The sequence below is a fragment of the Oncorhynchus masou genome, unplaced genomic scaffold (assembly GCF_036934945.1).
Source record: "Oncorhynchus masou masou isolate Uvic2021 unplaced genomic scaffold, UVic_Omas_1.1 unplaced_scaffold_3402, whole genome shotgun sequence".
NCBI lineage: Eukaryota > Metazoa > Chordata > Actinopteri > Salmoniformes > Salmonidae > Oncorhynchus > Oncorhynchus masou.
This window is the reverse complement of record NW_027009813.1, coordinates 31531-39382: the sequence shown is the minus strand read 5'-3', so window position 1 is coordinate 39382 and position 7852 is coordinate 31531. Positions and strand designations below refer to the sequence as shown.

The following is a 7852-nucleotide window of genomic DNA, read 5'->3' as shown; positions in this document are numbered from 1 at the left end:
TTGCTTCGTTCCAGTTGCAATATTGCTGGTGATCCAGTTGGTGACCAGTCTGTCTCCTGACAGAGAGTCCTAACAACACACACACACACACTGAAGACAGCCCTCCTCCAGGTGTGTTACCTTTGATGGTCAGGTTGAAACAGCCCAGTCTGTCTCCTGACAGAGAGTCCTAACAACACACACACACCACTGAAGACAGCCCTCCTCCAGGTGCGTTACCTTTGATGGTGAGGTTGAAACAGCCCAGTCGGTCTCCTGACAGAGAGTCCTAACAACACACACACACACATGAAGACAGCCCTCCTCCAGGTGTGTTACCTTTGATGGTCAGGTTGAAACAGCCCAGTCTGTCTCCTGACAGAGAGTCCTAACAACACACACACACACTGAAGACAGCCCTCCTCCAGGTGTGTTACCTTTGATGGTCAGGTTGAAACAGCCCAGTCTGTCTCCTGACAGAGAGTCCTAACAACACACACACACACTGAAGACAGCCCTCCTCCAGGTGTGTTACCTTTGATGGTCAGGTTGAAACAGCCCAGTCTGTCTCCTGACAGAGAGTCGGCTCCACACTGTAACACGACTGCACTGGGCTGGAACGTCTCCATCACTTTAGCCATCACCTAGCAACACAAACAAACAAAACAAAACAAAACAAAAAAAAGAAGAGAGAGAGAAATGTATAAAAAGTGAGAAACACACACGAAAATATCACCTAGCAACACACACGGATTACAACACAACAAATAAATAAAAAGAGAAATGTATAAAAAGTGAGAATCACACACAAAAATATCATCTAGCAACACACACAGATTACAACAACACACTAAAAAAATAAAAATACAAATGTATAAAAAGTGAGAAACACACAAAAACAGGTGGAATCAATTTGACCTCTGTAAGGAACCAAAACACCGAATGACTTACAGGTTTGAAGATGGCTTCGTAAGACTCATCGTCGATGCCGTCTCTGAGAGGGTAGTTTACAGCGTAGTACTTCCCCTTCCCTGCTCCAATGTCCTAAACAACACACACACGGGAAGTATTATCCCAGAGGACACACACTCACCCTCAGGTCTCCGGTGCCAGGGAAGTATTATCCCAGAGGACACACACTCACCCTCAGGTCTCCCAGAGGACACACACTCACCCTCAGGTCTCCGGTACCAGGGAAGTATTATCCCAGAGGACACACACTCACCCTCAGGTCTCCCAGAACACACACACTCACCCTCAGGTCTCCCAGAGCACACACACTCACCCTCAGGTCTCCCAGAGGACACACACTCACCCTCAGGTCTCCGGTACCAGGGAAGTATTATCCCAGAGGACACACACTCACCCTCAGGTCTCCCAGAGGACACACACTCACCCTCAGGTCTCCCAGAGGACACACACTCACCCTCAGGTCTCCCAGAGGACACACTCACCCTCAGGTCTCCCAGAGGACACACTCACCCTCAGGTCTCCCAGAGGACACACTCACCCTCAGGTCTCCCAGAGGACACACTCACCCTCAGGTCTCCCAGAGGACACACTCACCCTCAGGTCTCCCAGAGGACACACTCACCCTCAGGTCTCCGGTACCAGGGAAGTATTATCCCAGAGGACACACACTCACCCTCAGGTCTCCGGTACCAGGGAAGTATTCTCCCAGAGGACACACTCACCCTCAGGTCTCCGGTACCAGGGAAGTATTATCCCAGAGGACACACTCACCCTCAGGTCTCCCAGAGGACACACTCACCCTCAGGTCTCCGGTACCAGGGAAGTATTATCCCAGAGGACACACTCACCCTCAGGTCTCCCAGAGGACACACTCACCCTCAGGTCTCCGGTACCAGGGAAGTATTATCCCAGAGGACACACACTCACCCTCAGGTCTCCGGTACCAGGGAAGTATTCTCCCAGAGGACACACTCACCCTCAGGTCTCCCCAGAGGACACACACTCACCCTCAGGTCTCCGGTACCAGGGAAGTATTATCCCAGAGGACACACTCACCCTCAGGTCTCCCAGAGGACACACTCACCCTCAGGTCTCCCAGAGGACACACACTCACCCTCAGGTCTCCGGTACCAGGGAAGTATTCTCCCAGAGGACACACACTCACCCTAAGGTCTCCCAGAGGACACACACTCACCCTCAGGTCTCCGGTACCAGGGAAGTATTCTCCCAGAGGACACACTCACCCTCAGGTCTCCGGTACCAGGGAAGTATTCTCCCAGAGGACACACTCACCCTCAGGTCTCCCAGAGGACACACTCACCCTCAGGTCTCCCCAGAGGACACACTCACCCTCAGGTCTCCCAGAGGACACACTCACCCTCAGGTCTCCCAGAGGACACACACTCACCCTCAGGTCTCCGGTACCAGGGAAGTATTATCCCAGAGGACACACACTCACCCTCAGGTCTCCGGTACCAGGGAAGTATTATCCCAGAGGACACACTCACCCTCAGGTCTCCCAGAGGACACACTCACCCTCAGGTCTCCGGTACCAGGGAAGTATTCTCCCAGAGGACACACACTCACCCTCAGGTCTCCAGAGGACACCACTCACCCTCAGGTCTCCGGTACCAGGGAAGTATTATCCCAGAGGACACACTCACCCTCAGGTCTCCCAGAGGGACACACTCACCCTCAGGTCTCCCAGAGGACACACACTCACCCTCAGGTCTCCGGTACCAGGGAGGTATTATCCCAGAGGACACACACTCACCCTCAGGTCTCCGGTACCAGGGAAGTATTATCCCAGAGGACACACTCACCCTCAGGTCTCCCAGAGGACACACTCACCCTCAGGTCTCCCAGAGGACACACACTCACCCTCAGGTCTCCGGTACCAGGGAAGTATTCTCCCAGAGGACACACACTCACCCTAAGGTCTCCCAGAGGACACACACTCACCCTCAGGTCTCCGGTACCAGGGAAGTATTCTCCCAGAGGACACACTCACCCTCAGGTCTCCGGTACCAGGGAAGTATTCTCCCAGAGGACTCACCCTCAGGTCTCCGGTACCAGGGAAGTATTCTCCATACTTGTGGAAGGAGACAGTCATGACCCGGTCTGTGGTGAAGAAAGCCTCTTCCACTCCGTCTCCATGGTGAATGTCGATGTCTATGTACAACACCCTCTGGTGGTACCTGACAGGACAGACAACTCATTACACGCCGATAGGTTCTGACCTCTAACTTTTAGACAGACAACTCATTACATACAACATCTACGTTAGATTCAGATTACCTGACAGGACAGACAACTCATTACATACAACATCTACGTTAGATTCAGATTACCTGACAGGACAGACAACTCATTACACACAACATCTATGTTAGATTCAGATTACCTGACAGGACAGACAACTCATTACACACAACATCTATGTTAGATTCAGATTACCTGACAGGACAGACAACTCATTACACACCGATAGGTTCTGACCGCTAACCTTTAGACAGACAACTCATTACACACCGATAGGTTCTGACCGCTAACCTTTAGACAGACAACATCTACATTAGATTCAGATTACCTGACAGGACAGACAACTCATTACACACAACATCTACGTTAGATTCAGATTACCTGACAGGACAGACAACTCATTACACACCGATAGGTTCTGACCTCTAACCTTTAGACAGACAACTCATTACACACCGATAGGTTCTGACCTCTAACCTTTAGACAGACAACTCATTACATACAACATCTACATTAGATTCAGATTACCTGACAGGACAGACAACTCATTACACACCGATAGGTTCTGACCTCTAACCTTTAGACAGACAACTCATTACATACAACATCTACGTTAGATTCAGATTACCTGACAGGACAGACAACTCATTACACACCGATAGGTTCTGACCTCTAACCTTTAGACAGACAACTCATTACATACAACATCTACATTAGATTCAGATTACCTGACAGGACAGACAACTCATTACACACAACATCTACATTAGATTCAGATTACCTGACAGGGCAGACAACTCATTACACACAACATCTACGTTAGATTCAGATTACCTGACAGGACAGACAACTCATTACATACAACATCTACATTAGATTCAGATTACCTGACAGGACAGACAACTCATTACACACAACATCTACGTTAGATTCAGATTACCTGACAGGACAGACAACTCATTACATACAACATCTCGTTAGATTCAGATTACCTGACAGGACAGACAACTCATTACACACAACATCTACGTTAGATTCAGATTACCTGACAGGACAGACAACTCATTACATACAACATCTACATTAGATTCAGATTACCTGACAGGACAGACAACTCATTACATACAACATCTATGTTAGATTCAGATTACCTGACAGGACAGACAACTCATTACATACAACATCTATGTTAGATTCAGATTACCTGACAGGACAGACAACTCATTACACACAACATCTATGTTAGATTCAGATTACCTGACAGGACAGACTATATAATTAAATGAATACACCCATATCTAGGTTTCTCATCAGAGCCTGGGTGACTATTCATTTCAACAAGAGAAAACACACACCATGACAAGCCAAGGACACGTCACCATTCTGTTCTGTCTTTTAGAGGCTGACCGATGAATTTGGGCCGATTTCAAGTTTTCATAACAAAACAAAAAAAATCGGTAATCAGCCTTTTTGGGTGCCAATTATATTGCACTCCACGAGGAGACTGCGTGGCGGGCTGACCACCTGTTACTCCACGAGGAGACTGCTGACCATCTGTTACTCCACGAGGAGACTGCTGACCACCTGTTACTCCACGAGGAGACTGCTGACCACCTGTTACTCCACGAGGAGACTGCTGACCACCTGTTGCTCCACGAGGAGACTGCTGACCACCTGTTACTCCACGAGGAGACTGCTGACCATCTGTTACTCCACGAGGAGACTGCTGACCACCTGTTACTCCACGAGGAGACTGGCTGACCACCTGTTACTCCACGAGGAGACTGGCTGACCACCTGTTACTCCACGAGGAGACTGGCTGACCACCTGCTACCCACGAGGAGACTGCTGACCACCTGTTGTTCACTGGCTGACCACCTGTTACCCACGCAGAGACTGCTGACCACCTGTTACTCCACGAGGAGACTGGCTGACCACCTGTTACTCCACGCAGGAGACTGCTGACCACCTGTTACTCCACGAGGAGACTGGCTGACCACCTGTTACTCCACGTAGAGACTGCGTGGTGGCTGACCACCTGTTACTCCACGAGGAGACTGGCTGACCACCTGTTACCCACGCAGGAGACTGCGTGGCAGGCTGACCACCTGTTACTCCACGAGGAGACTGCATGGCAGGCTGACCACCTGTTACTCCACGTGAGAGACTGGCTGACCACCTGTTACTCCACGAGGAGACTGCTGACCACCTGTTACTCCACGAGGAGACTGCTGACCACCTGTTACTCCACGAGGAAACTGCTGACCACCTGTTACTCCACGAGGAGACTGTGTGGCTGGCTGACCACCTGTTACTCCACGAGGAGACTGGCTGACCACCTGTTACTCCACGAGGAGACTGGCTGACCACCTGTTACTCCACGAGGAGACTGCTGACCACCTGTTACTCCACGAGGAGACTGCTGACCACCTGTTACTCCAGGAGGAGACTGCTGACCGCCTGTTACTCCACGAGCAGACTGGCTGACCACCTGTTACTCCACGAGGAGACTGCTGACCACCTGTTACTCCACGAGGAGACTGCCTGGCAGGCTGACCACCTGTTACTCCATGAGGAGACTGTGTGGCAGGCTGACCACCTGTTACTCCACGAGGAGACTGTGTGGCAGGCTGACCACCTGTTACTCCACGAGGAGACTGTGTGGCAGGCTGACCACCTGTTACTCCATGAGGAGACTGTGTGGCAGGCTGACCACCTGTTACTCCATGAGGAGACTGTGTGGCAGGCTGACCACCCGTTACTCCATGAGGAGACTGCCTGGCAGGCTGACCACCTGTTACTCCATGAGGAGACTGTGTGGCAGGCTGACCACCTGTTACTCCATGTGAGGAGACTGTGTGGCAGGCTGACCACCTGTTACTCCATGAGGAGACTGTGTGGCAGGCTGACCACCTGTTACCCATGAGGAGACTGTGTGGCAGGCTGACCACCTGTTACTCCATGAGGAGACTGCCTGGCAGGCTGACCACCTGTTACTCCATGAGGAGACTGTGTGGCAGGCTGACCACCTGTTACTCCATGAGGAGACTGGCCTGGGCAGGCTGACCACCTGTTACTCCACGAGGAGACTGTGTGGCAGGCTGACCACCTGTTACTCCACGAGGAGACTGGTGTGGCGGGCTGACCACCTGTTACTCCACGAGAGACTGTGTGGCAGGCTGACCACCTGTTACTCCACGAGGAGACTGCGTGGCAGGCTGACCACCTGTTCGTGAGGGCAAAGGAGCCAAGGTACGTTGCTGGCTAGCATTAAACGTATCTTGTAAAAAAAAAAAAAAAAACTAACATAATCACTAGTTAACCAAGTAATATCATCAACCATGTGTAGTTAACTAGCTTGTCTTGCGATGCATATAATCAATGCAGTGCCTGTTCATTTATCATCGAATTACGGCCTACTTCAACGCCAAGGCCACCAAACGGGTGATGATTTAGCAAAAGCACATTTACGTAAAAAAGCAGAATTGTTGCACAAATGTACCTAACCACTAACATCAATGCCTTTAAAATCAATACACAGAAGTATATATTTTTAAACCTGCATATTCATTTCAAAGAAATGCATGTTACAGGCAATATTAACTAGGGAAATTGTGTCACTTCTCTTGAATTCTGTGCAAGCTGGGTATATGCAGCAGTTTGGGCCGCTCTGGCTCGTTGAACGAAATGAAGACCACATGTTTCATTATTTATTTGAGACTAAATTGATTTTATTGATGAATTATATTAATTAAAATAAGTGTTCATTCAGTATTGTTGTAATTGTCATTATTACAAATAAGTATTTCTTTTTTAAACTCTGAAGATTTATACATATCGCTTTTGGTCCCGCCCAATAAATCGGATTTAATAAATCGGTCGACCTCTACTGTCTTTCCTCAAAAGTGAAAGAGAAGGAGAAAGACACGAACAAGAAGTGGGATGGGCGCGTGGGTGGGGATGTTGGCGGGCCCGCCGGGGTAGATGTTGGGAGTTGGCGGCCCGGGGTGGAGCCCGGGCCGGGGTGGGGGGTGAACCACACAGGGCTCTACTTGAGCAGCTCCAGGATGGCGAGGACGATGTCGTTATTAGCAGAACCCAGAGGCCTCAGACTTCTTGGCATGATGGAGTCCTCCGGCCCAGTTGATGGCGAGGTCCGTCTGCTGCTTGTTCAGCTTCACTGCCCCGCTACACACACAGAGGGAGGAGGGAAGAGTCAACATAGGAAGTGAGAGGTGATGGTGAGCTAAGTCAGTGGTAGACAGTAGGCCAGATGGAAAAGAAACTAGACTTACCGACAGAGCCTCCCAGATTGAGAGCTGACAGAATTCAAACAGGCCGTCAAACACTGGGCAGTCCTCTCCCACATTAACTGTTAGAGAGCAGCAAGGATAAAAGCTATTCATTTGAGATGTTTGATTGAGGCCTGCAGGTTTGTTTCCGATGCGTAAAGCTGTAACCTACATAACAGATCATTGTGGAGTATAGACTAGACTCAGCTCAACATTAGCCCATATGAAAACATGACAAAAACAAGGTATGCTAATCTATAGTTTCGGGGGTGAAAATATCCCTTTAAAAGGCACCGCCCGCCTGAGCAATGCTAGGAAAACACTGTCTGCTACTCACATCTCTGCAT

General features: G+C 49.8%; 1 pseudogene; it reads right to left on the bottom strand.

The window, feature by feature from the left end:
- Positions 1–104: 104 nt before the first annotated feature.
- Positions 105–7436, bottom strand: LOC135534433 (histone deacetylase 1-like; annotated as a pseudogene).
- Between the last annotated feature and the right edge of the window lie 416 nt (positions 7437–7852).